Source organism: Eurosta solidaginis, chromosome 5, assembly GCF_040869045.1.
Source record: "Eurosta solidaginis isolate ZX-2024a chromosome 5, ASM4086904v1, whole genome shotgun sequence".
Lineage (NCBI taxonomy): Eukaryota > Metazoa > Arthropoda > Insecta > Diptera > Tephritidae > Eurosta > Eurosta solidaginis.
The window spans coordinates 116296813-116309236 of record NC_090323.1 but is presented as its reverse complement, the minus strand read 5'-3'; the positions used below and the strand labels follow the sequence as shown (position 1 = coordinate 116309236).

The following is a 12424-nucleotide window of genomic DNA, read 5'->3' as shown; positions in this document are numbered from 1 at the left end:
GTTCCAAACCCTTTTGTGCCGGATCGAGGTATGTCTAAATTCACGGCCTCTCAGCCCGGCGTCCAATGACCCAACGGACCTGGAGCCACTAACCCCAGGACATTTCCTCACGGGCAGCCATCTTCTGGCGCCGCCAGAACTGGGCGTGAATGAAAGCCCGGCCTCCATAATAAACAGATGGCAGAAGCTCAAGGCCCTCCATTAAACCTTCTGTCGTCGGTGGAAAACCGAATACCTTTCCGAACTACAAAAACGAGTGAAGTGGAAACAGTCAAAGCAACATCGAAGTGGATGATCTAGTTCTCATCAAAGAGGACAACTTATCTCCCAACGAATGGAGGTTAGTAGAGTCGTCAACGTACACCCCGGCGAAGATAACCGAGTACGTGTAGTCGACCCCATAACCGAGAAGGGTCAAGTCAGACGACCTTTGGTCAAACTGATCTTTCTTCCCACGGAGATAGATTGTGAGAGGACCAAGAGCCTCTCTTAACAATCCGCCCGTTCCTCCACATCTCGCCTTTCAAAAAAAATATCCCACAAATTCACTCGCTCACCCCGAGCGAGGACACCAGAAATCTCCCCACTCACTCGTTATTCTATAGCGAGTATACCAGAAAAGCCCTTACGCAGACCCTCGGTCTGCCACAGAAAACAAAGGCACTCGGCCCATAATCTTTTTAAATTTTCAAAATTTCAAAACCCAGCTCTCGTTCACCCGGAACGAGCCCAACCAACAACCCTAATGCAGATCCCCCCTCTGCCACAAAACACTCATTTTTTGAATTTTCAAAAATTAAACCCCACATTCACTCGCTCACCCCGAGCGAGGACACCAAAAAATTCCAAATTCACTCACTCCCCAGAGCGAGAACCCCAGAACCCTCCAAATACCAGTGTTCATACGAGGGTCTCGACAAACAAAATAACCGAAATATCCAACACTCTACAATGTTTGTGATGTTGGCATCTTAGTGGGTGGGAAAAGTGCTCCGTAATTTTAAATAATTATTTAATATGAACTGAATTTGAACTACATACCTTTATTCATATCAAAAAATTGAAAAGCGATTTACCACAATATATGTCTGAATTAGTTAGCACAAAATTACATCCAGACCGATTCATGAACTTTAGCTGCACACTCTTCTACATACTGCCGAATTGCATTCCTAGTATAACGTTGCTCGCGTGAACGTTCATGCAACTAAATGTATTAAACAAAATATTGTATAAAATTAAAACACCTTCAGTTTTACAACTTTTATAACTCACGGTTACTGCTGCTGCACCCCACTCTTCAACTAGCGGCATCAAATCGTGGGCATCCTTGTTGACCACATCAATTCCGAACACTGCACAAATTACTCCATTGTGGTCATGGCATCGCCATATACCTTCAAACAAAATCATCATCCAGTGACGCACTATCTCCTTGTGGCGCTGCCAGGGCATGAGCGAGTTCGTGCATTCTTCCGCAAAGCAGCAACTTTCACGTCTAGTTACGTATCCCTTCGAGTAGTAAATTCACCTTTGGTGCTGGTGATAGCAAAGAAAAGCAAATTTCACATTCCTCCACTGGATTTTTATACACCTTAAGTCGGCTTGGATTGGTAGCTTTGTTGAATGGATTTATTACGTGTGCGCCCTTAAAAAATTCCTCTATATTGCCATAAAAATATTTCCCTAGTAGCTTCTCCTTATCCCATTTATAGTGATTAAGGAGTATGCGGATGATTTTGGGCGGTAGCTTGAGCACATTGTTAACCTCGTCGATTATTTCACGCTGGTGCAGTACTGTTTCATCTGTGGTTATCACTTCATATTGATACTCTTCTGTTTCCATTTGACGATCGTGACAGGAAGGTATATCAACTTCCATATCGAAATCTTCATCACCCTCATCACCAGACGATACATTGCCAGAGTCGACATTCTCCATTTCGTATGAATATATATTATTTGTTTATTTTTCTTGATACTCCTTAAGCTTAGCATCCTGTGGATCTTCATTTTTCACAGTTTTTATTTTGTATTGTTTTAGCGCGTGAAGCGTAACGCAAGTTGTTAACGTTTCATTATAATTATACGAGGATGGACCTATGTTGGCTATCATGATAGTTTTTGAATTGCCCCCAGCGAATCTTGTAATAGACGTATTAGCTTTGAATCACGATAGGGCACATGTGGTGAATTTTCAGCCAACGCAGAGATAACGTTACCTAATGAGGATAATGCTAGATTAATTTTTCTTGCCTCTTTTAAACGTTCTGCTGAAGCTCCTGTCTTCGACTGACGCTCACTACCCGCCAAATCGATTAAATTCAATTTACCTACTTTTATGGTATTCGTCTCAATGTCGCACATTTCAATGCGTATCATAAATATAGCATGTGACCGCGAACTGTGCTCGTTCATATTAGTGCAGCCGACAGTACGATTTTTATTGCCAATATGCATAACATTCAACATATCATCCACACTTTTACAATGAACTGCATGTAAATTAGGTACATAAACTCCTGAGCCACGTTCGCGGACTTCTAAATGTTTGGAATTCGGTTAAAGTAAGTCACGCAACTCCTCCATATAAATTTCCAACTAACTAACATCCACAAGAAATTGAAAGTTTTCCGTAGGATTGATGTGCAACCATATTTGTTCAAATGTTCTTGGTATTATACCCATAAGCTCTGTGTGACCACGCACACCCTTCATCGTATGTGTTTTACCTGTACCAGTTTGCCCGTAAGCGAATATACAACCATTAAATCCTTCAAGCACTGAACTTACTACTTCATTGTAAATATTAATTTGTGATGCACTCGCATCGTATGCGGCATCATATGTAAACATTTTTGTCTGCTCCTTATTTGCATCTGTTAGGTTTGTAATCTCGACGACGCCACGATTTGGATAAACAGCTACGACTGCCTCTGATCCTTCATTGCGTTCACGATTGCTCATGGGACAACAACGTACTACCACATGTGCGCACTCATTGGGTGTTTCGCTTCCAGCCATACCCGGACGTCCTGAGCGTGCACTCACTTTGTTGTGCTCTACCACTTCAAAAGACTTGGTGGAGTCAGAGAAGGTCAAATAATGTATAATATATTCGATTTTCTCTGGTGGAGTGCAAAGTTTGTTGTATTGAACTTTACCAATTTTTGTTTATTTTTCTTCTTTTAATAATGCATTATTTGTGCGTTTACACTAGATTCAAACGTCAACAGCAATTGTACACGCCGCGGTTGTTTTGGTATGTTTACCTTTGTAGCTATTGAAGTTTCGTGTTTTCGTATACAAAATATGTTTATGTTAAATTCGCAGGCTTATATTGCGACCAAGTCAAATTTAGGCAATTATTTTAAGAATTATCGTATTATACAAAGGATTGATTGGTGACTTCAGTATAAATTGTTGTTGTAGCCACCAACATTTTAGTGATATCATCCTCTTTGAGGGACAGAATATCCAGTCCTCCCGACATTTTAACGTTTTAAGAGTAACGGAACGTAGTGGATGCCACTGGGAGCGTTCACAAAAAAAAACAAAAAAAATCGTTGGTATTCAGTTCCACGATATAAGTTCAATGGGTTACGCCAAACTTTGCATTCGAGAAAGGAAGAAGTGCCCAGTATGGCTCGGGTATAGTGCCGCTGCCCTCGCGTATTTCTAACAATAGCGAAAGCATTTGAAAACCATAAGGCATAAATTCCAATATGTCTTGTTGCAATATGCCCTGGAAAATAGGAAATAATGTCTCTTCATAGGAACTAACTTGCTGCTGGCTCTGTTGTGCACACGATTTTTATTGCCAGTGATAGCGTTTCAAAGAGATAGTGATTAAAATGCGACCGTGATGGATTTTTTTGGGACCAAAACCTGCAAAGAAAAAAAAGAAAATCCATTCATACAAATGTATAAATGCGCATCGCAAAAAAGGTGACAACTGACGGCGCGGCCGACGCCGCAGTTGGAACACCCCTTTTGCGATGCCGGTATATGTAAAATCAGAACGAAATCTGATACAAAACGTCTCCTGGACCTATACAACTAGCCACCTAGAAATAAAAGAAATTTAATTAATAACATGAAATAAAAGAAATATTTATGATTATTATTTTATATTATATTATTCAAGAATTTACTATACTTACCGCTGTCACCATTCTCCAACCACGCGTAAAAATGAAAAGAATGAAGCAATCTACCGTTTGCTTCAATTCTGTGGAATTTACGTTATATACATAGGTATGTATCAATGTTCGCGAGTATTTTTTCGTTTTTGCCCTTGCCGCTGGTTTGCTTATACTAGTGCGCGGACTTTAAATAATGAAAATGTTGGTAGTGGTAGATTTTTCCAATGTGCCAAAAATACTGCCATAAAACCACAGACATGTTCTCTTACTTTAAACTTTATTTTCGATCAAAATTGTGCACACAAACTGATGAAAATAGAGCAGGACAATATATGCGTGCGCATTCACAACATTCATTTAATAACCAAATTTATTTCTTGTCTTTGAAGTCTGTTCACAAATATTTCAAAATGTGATTGGTTTGGTCCGCATCACCCCTTAATGTCATTTGGATGTGCGCGACAATTCAATACTAAATGATTACAATATTTGGTTTTAATGCGAAGATATTGAAATGGTTTTAGATTTTTTGGGTTTGGTGGTAGGAGTAGCAGGAAAGGAAAATGGGTCAAAAAGTTTGGCAAATCTACAAATGCGGCAAAGTCCGTGCACTGGCTGTTAATATGCTTATAGCAACGTATGGACATATATATGCCGAGTTTAAATGTACATTATATTAGGGATGCATAAAAGGAGGCAAACGGGTACCCAAAAACCCGTTTCTGACAAATCGGTATCGGAGCCAAATACCCTGCGGGAACCGTAATCATTTGCTAAAGGCCGTCTATTAAACAGGACTCCAAGCCTAATTGGGGAAAGGTTGAACAAATAAGCGAATGGCAATGCAAACAAATAAAAAATTATACATTTTATAAATCTCTCCCCTCTTCCAAAACGAACATTTTTTTTTTCTTTATATAGCATACAATTTTGCTGTCCAAAAATTTTTTTTTGCGGCGGGCAGGAAAGTTGTTGGTTTTTAGCACCAACAACACAAATAATAGCGACTCAAAAGAACCCATGCTATACACTCTCTACCCGGTTCGGTACCAGAATGTGCGAACCGAAAATCGTAAATGCTAATTTTTCTGCAGCACTAGTGTGCCCGTGGCTAACTAAACGCTACCGGGTGACAAAAAAAAATAGACAAATAAGGCACTAAAGACCCAGGCACATAACGTGCGGGGAAAGAGGCCATGCACATAATGTGCGCCAAATATGAATATTTTTACGCTGCTACAGATGTTTTTCCCCTACGCACGCGCTAATAAAATTTCCCAAATCTCAATAATACAATTAGGGACCACTCGCCCCTGCACTTTGACAATGACCAGACTCATTCAAACCTATTTCACTCCTTTCAGGAAAATGGGTCGTTTTGTCGCTTTGAAACGCCGAAACGGCGAGAAGCACCACACGATGCTGCACATCGCCTCGATCGACGAAGAGGAGCAACTATTACGAGAAACCCGCTCCAAGCCATGGAGCGGATAGACGACTCAATCTCTTTATATGCGTCGGACGCTGGAACGGAGACTAGACCTCTTCGCCACCCCGAAACCGAGATGCCAGCCAAACCGGAGCGGAGACGCGGTGGAGTCAGAGAAGGTCAAATAAAGTATAATATATTCGATTTTCTCTGGTGGAGTTCAAAGTTTGTTGTATTGAACTTTACCAATTTTTTGTTTATTTTTCTTCTTTTAATAATGCATTATTTGTGCGTTTACACTAGATTCAAACGTCAACAGCAATTGTACACGCCGCGGTTGTGTCGGTATGTTTACCTTTGTAGCTATTGAAGTTTCGTGTTTTCGTATACAAAATATGTTTATGTTAAATTCGCGGGCTTATATTGCGACCAAGTCAAATTTAGGCAATTATTTTACGAATTATCTTATTATACAAAGGATTGATTAGTGACTTCAGTATAAATTGTTGTTGTAGCCACCAACATTTTAGTGATATCATCCTCTTTGAGGGACAGAATATCCAGTCCTCCCGACATTTTAACGTTTTAAGAGTAACGGAACGTTGTGGATGCCACTGGGACCGTTCACAAAAAAAGTCACCATTCTCCAACCACTCGTAAAAATGAAAAGAATGAAGCAATCTACCGTTTGCTTCAATTCTGTGGTATTTACGTTATATACATAGCTTTGTATCAATGTTCACGAGTATTTTTTCGTTTTTGCCCTTGCCGCTGGTATGCTTATACCAGTGCGCGTACTTTAAATAATGAAAATGTTGGTAGTGGTAGATTTTTCCAATGTGCCAAAAATACTGCCATAAAACCACAGACATGTTCTCTTACTTTACACTTTATTTTCGTTCAAAATTTTGCACACAAACTGATGAAAATAGAGCAGGACAATATATGCGTGCGCATTCACTACATTCATTTAATACCAAATTCATTTCTTGTCTTTAAAGTCTGTTCACAAATGTTTCAAAATGTGATTGGTTTGGTCCGCATCACCCCTTAATGTCATTTGTATGTGCGCGACAATTCAATACTAAATGATTACAATATTTGGTTTTAATGCGAAATATTGAAATGGTGTTAGATTTTTTGGGTTTGGTGGTAGGAGTAGTAGGAAAGGAAAATGGGTCAAAAAGTTTGGCAAATCTACCAATGCGGCAAAGTCCGTGCACTGGCTGTTAATATGCTTATAGCAACGTATGGACATATATATGCCGAGTTTAAATGTACATTATATTAGGGATGCATAAAAGGAGGCAAACGGGTACCCAAAAACCCGTTTCTGACAAATCGGTATCGGAGCCAAATACCCTTCGGGAACCGTAATCATTTGCTAAAGGCCCTCTATTAAGCAGGACTCCAAGCCTAATTGGGGAAAGGTTGAACAAATAAGCGAAGGGCAATGCAAACAAATAAAAAATTATACATTTTATAAATCTCTCCCCTCTTCCAAAACGAACATTTTTTTTTATTTTTTCTTTATATAGCATACAATTTTGCTGTCCAAAATTTTTTTTTTGCGGCGGGCAGGAAAGTTGTTGGTTTTTAGCACCAACAACACGAATAACAGCGACTCAAAAGAACCCATGCTATACACTCTCTACCCGGTTCGGTACCAGAATGTGCGAACCGAAAATCGTAAATGCTAATTTTTCTGCAGCACTAGTGTGCTCGTGGCTAACTAAAACGCTACCGGGTGACACAAAAAAAAAAATAGACAAATAAGGCACTAAATACCCAGGCACATAACGTGTGGGGAAAGAGGCCATGTACATAATGTGCCCCAAATATGAATATTTTTACGCTGCTACAGATATTTTTCCCCTACGAACGCGCTAATAAAATTTCCCAAATCTCAATAATACAATTAGGGACCACTCGCCCCTGCACTTTGACAATGACCCGACCCATTCAAACCTATTTCACTACTTTCAGGAAAATGGCTCGTTTTGCTGCTTTGAAACGCCGAAACGGCGAGAAGCACCACACGATGCTGCACATCGCCTCGATCGACGAAGAAGAGCAGCTATTACGAGAAGCCCGCTCCAAGCCATGGAGCGGATAGACGACTCAATCTCTTTATATGCGTCGGACGCTGGAACGGAGACTGGACCTCTTCGTCCACCCCGAAACCGAGATGTCAGCCAAACCGGAGCGGAGACGCGGTCTCTTCGCCCGACCATACCGCCTACAGCCAAATCATTTCGACCACTTTTGCAGCACGAGAGGAAGCGGCTCCAACAAGGAACAGCGACAGCACAGCGCCATACATATAACGGCCGAGCGGAGACCCGGTCTCTTCGCCAACGACATCAGCCACAAGATCGCAGCCACGGATGGAACACGCTGCAGCTCACCACAGTGTCCGCCTTCCGGTCAGGGCTCGTAGCCCAGCATTCAGCTGCCACCGCCACCATGATACCAACGGTAGCGATCACACCCTCCGCGGTCGTGACGATAGAAGCTGGGGGGCGGCTACACCTCGCCCGTGCCTTAATTGACGGATGCTCCCCCACCACCGTGATCGCAGATGAGCTCGCCCGGGAGCTCCAACTCCCTACCAGCACCATTGGCGGGCAAGCAGGATGCCTACTACGCATACGAGGAAGACACGGCCAAAACAAACGAATTGCATCCCATGCAGCGGTCGTGTCCAATTTTCGGCGAATGGCCCTCACGACTAGCGTCGATAGCGCCATCGCATCCCCGTATATACATCTCCGTCTGGCGGATCCGCACATTTATTCATCCGCCCCGATCCGCCTCGTACTAGGGACAGACGTATATACGGAAATAATGCTACCAGGGATTCTGCCCACCACGTTTGGCCCTTTGCTAGCTCAGAGTACCATCTTCGGTTGGGTACTCTCGGGCACAACGAAGGCCTAACATCAAAATATTCGGTAACGACCGAAATACATGCATTTTTACACGTTTTATACTTTGTTATTTTATTGAATTTCTGTTGTACACAGTTGCGAGAGGTGTGCATTGTGAATTCGTACAAGCGACAAATCTTTCTATTCCTCCAGTGCCATACCTACCTGTCAAATAATAGCTGTCCGGGAAAATGCGAATGGCCAGAGAATGGAAGAAGGGTTTGTTTTTTGCTCGCCGTTATTAAATTGAAGTGCCATGAATTGAACATTTGTGTTTCAAATCAGCCATTCTTTAAATGTGTACACAGAAAATCAGACTACATACGAATATTCATTTCTAAAAGCAAGTTTAGATTAAATTTGAGCAACCATCTACGCAGGCATTTTAAAATATGTAAATAAAGCAATATACCAGTCGTCTACAAAAATGTTTGAGAACCACGGTTGAGCTAGTGATTTAAGTAATCTAACAGCGATTGAGCAGGTGATCGCGGCTGCTTACTATTGTGAACGCCTTTATCAAACATTTGCCACTTGTATGAATTCACAATGAAGGTATGCTTTTACACTCCTTTATCATTAGAATAAGTTATTTTTTATTGAATTTTTCTTCATACAAAATCCTTTGTTTGTTCCTTTCCAATGAATTTGTAATAAACGGCAAGAAATATCAACACGCATATCTTCTTACTTCTTCGCAATCCCTAGCTCTAGGCAAACCTGGCTCAGGCCTTGAACCATAACGGGAAAAGTGCCAAATGACCGAGGCATCAGCAACCAAGCTCGCACACTGCGAAAATCATCTTGCGTGCCGCCAAGCCGGCGGACTGGCCGGCGTTATGTTAAGTTAGATATAATTAGTTATAAGTTTTTTATTTTTTTCCTCTTCTTCACGGTCGGTGATCCTTGGCAGACTGTGACGTTGCGTACCGCAAGGGGGGCGGCATGTATAGGCCCAATGCCTAACTTTTACCTGATTGACGGTGCCCCTCCCTAACGTTTCAATGATATTTCCAGCCACCCACACTCACGCCGCATTTGTGTGCATGCATACACATGCATGCGTTTCATACACATGCACGTGTGTGTGTGCAGGTTGTCAGCACCCATGCACGTATATGTGGAGGTGGTTGTATGTGTGGCCTTTCCCCTCCTTAACACCAGAGGCCTTTTTCTCGGCTTAGCGGTTGTCCTCAACGGGACAACCGGCCTCTTTTATGATCGACCGCCAAGCAGTTCACATCGCCCAGGATCACCATCGTCACTTTAAACACAAAGGTAATAGTAGCCGTGTTTTTTAACACGCGTATATCCGTTTACGCTTAAACTTTATATTGACTGCTAGTCGACAAACTATAAATACACCTCTGAAATTGCTGCGCATAAATTTTGTCCTACTAAATTTCAATACGCATTATACTCAGATGTAACTGAAATATGTGTCTTTGTTTCACCCTGTACACTAATTCTATGTATTATATGTGTGTCCACAATTCATCGCAACTGATTCAGCTATATGTTATACCCTATGGCCATCAGAGCGTTGCGTCTCCGCTTTTCGGTACACCCTGTTGCTGTAGCTAGTTGTTTTACCACAGCCGCTAGATGGGTCTCCTAAGCATTATCTAAGCGAAGATAGGCGTTTTTTAACACGCGCAAACGAAACGTATACGCGCGTGTTAAAAAACACGGCTAGTATCAACATTGTATATTTTCCTTCACTCTGAATTAAATATTATATAATAACGAGGAAATTTCTCTTTGTGTTCTCTTTTATTGTATTTCTGAGTGAACCTTCCCGAGATCGACCCTTGTGCGCCTACCCACTGCCGGTTTACGACGCACTCAGGCCGAACATTGTTTCTGCCTCAGCAGATATAGATCACAAATAATGCATTATTAAAAGAAGAAAAATAAACAAAAAATTGGTAAAGTTCAATACAACAAACTTTGCACTCCACCAGAGAAAATCGAATATATTACACATTATTTGACCTTCTCTGACTCCACCAAGTCTTTTGAAGTAATAGAGCACAACAAAGTGAGTGCACGATCACGACGTCCGGGTATGGCTGGAAGCCAAACACCCAATGAGTGCGCACAAGTGGTAGTACGTTGTTGTCCTACGAGCAATCGTGAACGCAATGAAGGATCAGAGGCAGTCGTAGCTGTTTATCCAAATCGTGGCGTCGTCGAGCTTACAAACCTAACAGATGCAAATAAGGAACAGACAAAAACGTTTAGATATGATGCCGCATACGATGCAAGTGCATCACAAATTAATATTTACCATAAAATAGTGTTCCCATTAGTAAGTTCAGTGATTGAAGGATTTAATGGTTGTATATTCGCTTACGGGCAAACTGGTACAGGTAAAACACATACGATGAAGGGTGTACGTGGTCACACAGAGCTTATGGGTATAATACCAAGAACATTTGAACAAATATGGTTGCACGTCAATCGTACGTAAAACTTTCAATTTCTTGTGGATGTTAGTTAGTTGGAAATTTACATGGAGGAGTTGTGTGACTTACTTAAACCGAATTCCAGTAGTAACGATACTACCAATATAAATGGCACCTACGTTATCGAGTTAAGTAACGAAACGATAAAAATTGGCAACCGAGTGTTCTCCAGCAACGAAGCAATCACAGCTCAAACCTTGCCAGCCGTACTAGCAAACGTCAAAACCACACTACAAAGATCAATCTGAAGTACGTTCATGATATCACGATGGAAAACGTTAGATATCTAGGGTATGTAAATGGGAGAACTAACTTCTCGTTAGTCAATAGCCCTTATCGTCACCATGCTACGGAAATGATATACTAGGAAGCTAGATATTCCACCAGTTCAAATTCCGATGCAATGGGCCACAAACACAAATATCTTCAAGGGCCAATCTGCTCATGAAGTCCCTAACCTGGACGACAGCGCACCAGTCAAGCCAGTCAGAATCAAAATTACGCCAAGTAGCCAGATCGACTCTATAAAAAATATATCCCCTTCACATTTTTTATGCTTCGATCTGCGGGACGCAGATCTTTAAAGGGGGAGGAGTTATAACAGCAGTATCCAGCGGTTGACCCATTTACTCACGTTGCTGAGCATGTGACCGCGCTATGTTGCGTGTTGAGGTTTCGCTGACGCGACATGCGCGTAGAATAAGCGGAATTTAATTGGGACAACGATTGGTGTAGTTGCAGAAATTGTGATTGAACAGCATAATCTAGTTTTAGTTAAGTAAACTGTTTTTTATACAATAATTGGTTAGCATAGCATAATTACTTTAACAGGAACTTAGCTGCTATGTAAAATACTTTGTTCGAGTTAGTTCAGTTTGGATCGTGCAAGATCACTGAATAAATTTTATAACGTTAACATATTTCTCGTGTTATTTGTAATTCGTGTTGCAATTTTAATTTTTTATCGCCTCGCCCACCGGGAGGCTTAACTTATATGTCAAATTTTGCAAAGCCAAAACAACAAATGTGCATTTTTTTTGAAAAAAAATTAAAAAATCATTTTTCAATTAACATTACTTAGTGGTTTATAAAAGTAAACTATCCAATAGTGGTTGAAAAAGCAAAATTAAATCTCTATTAAATAAATCTCTATTTTTAACATTGTCTTACGCGTTTTTCTCAACACATCAAATATGCACATTCGTGACTTTGGCATTGGACCGATGTATATTTGTATTTTGTATCCATATGCGTGTGTATATGTGAGTACTACTTCGGCTGATGATGACATACATATGTGAGTATCTCTCTGCTGCCTTGCATGTATGTGAGTAAATGATGACTGATTTGATGTACACCACAGTGGCAGCGTACTTTATTGTTGTTTTGCCTTTATTTATTTAGTATCAGATTAGTGATGTGAATCAATTAGTGATACTAATATTCGTCACA

At 41.0% G+C, this 12424-nt stretch overlaps 1 protein-coding gene and 1 pseudogene across 1 annotated transcript in view; both read right to left on the bottom strand.

The window, feature by feature from the left end:
• The window catches only part of eIF2A (eukaryotic translation initiation factor 2A), a 308681-nt gene that overhangs the window by 45908 nt on the left and 250349 nt on the right, over nt 1-12424 (bottom strand). The gene's annotated exons all lie outside the window — the stretch shown is intronic.
• Nucleotides 1089-3168, bottom strand: LOC137252839 (kinesin-like protein Klp68D; annotated as a pseudogene).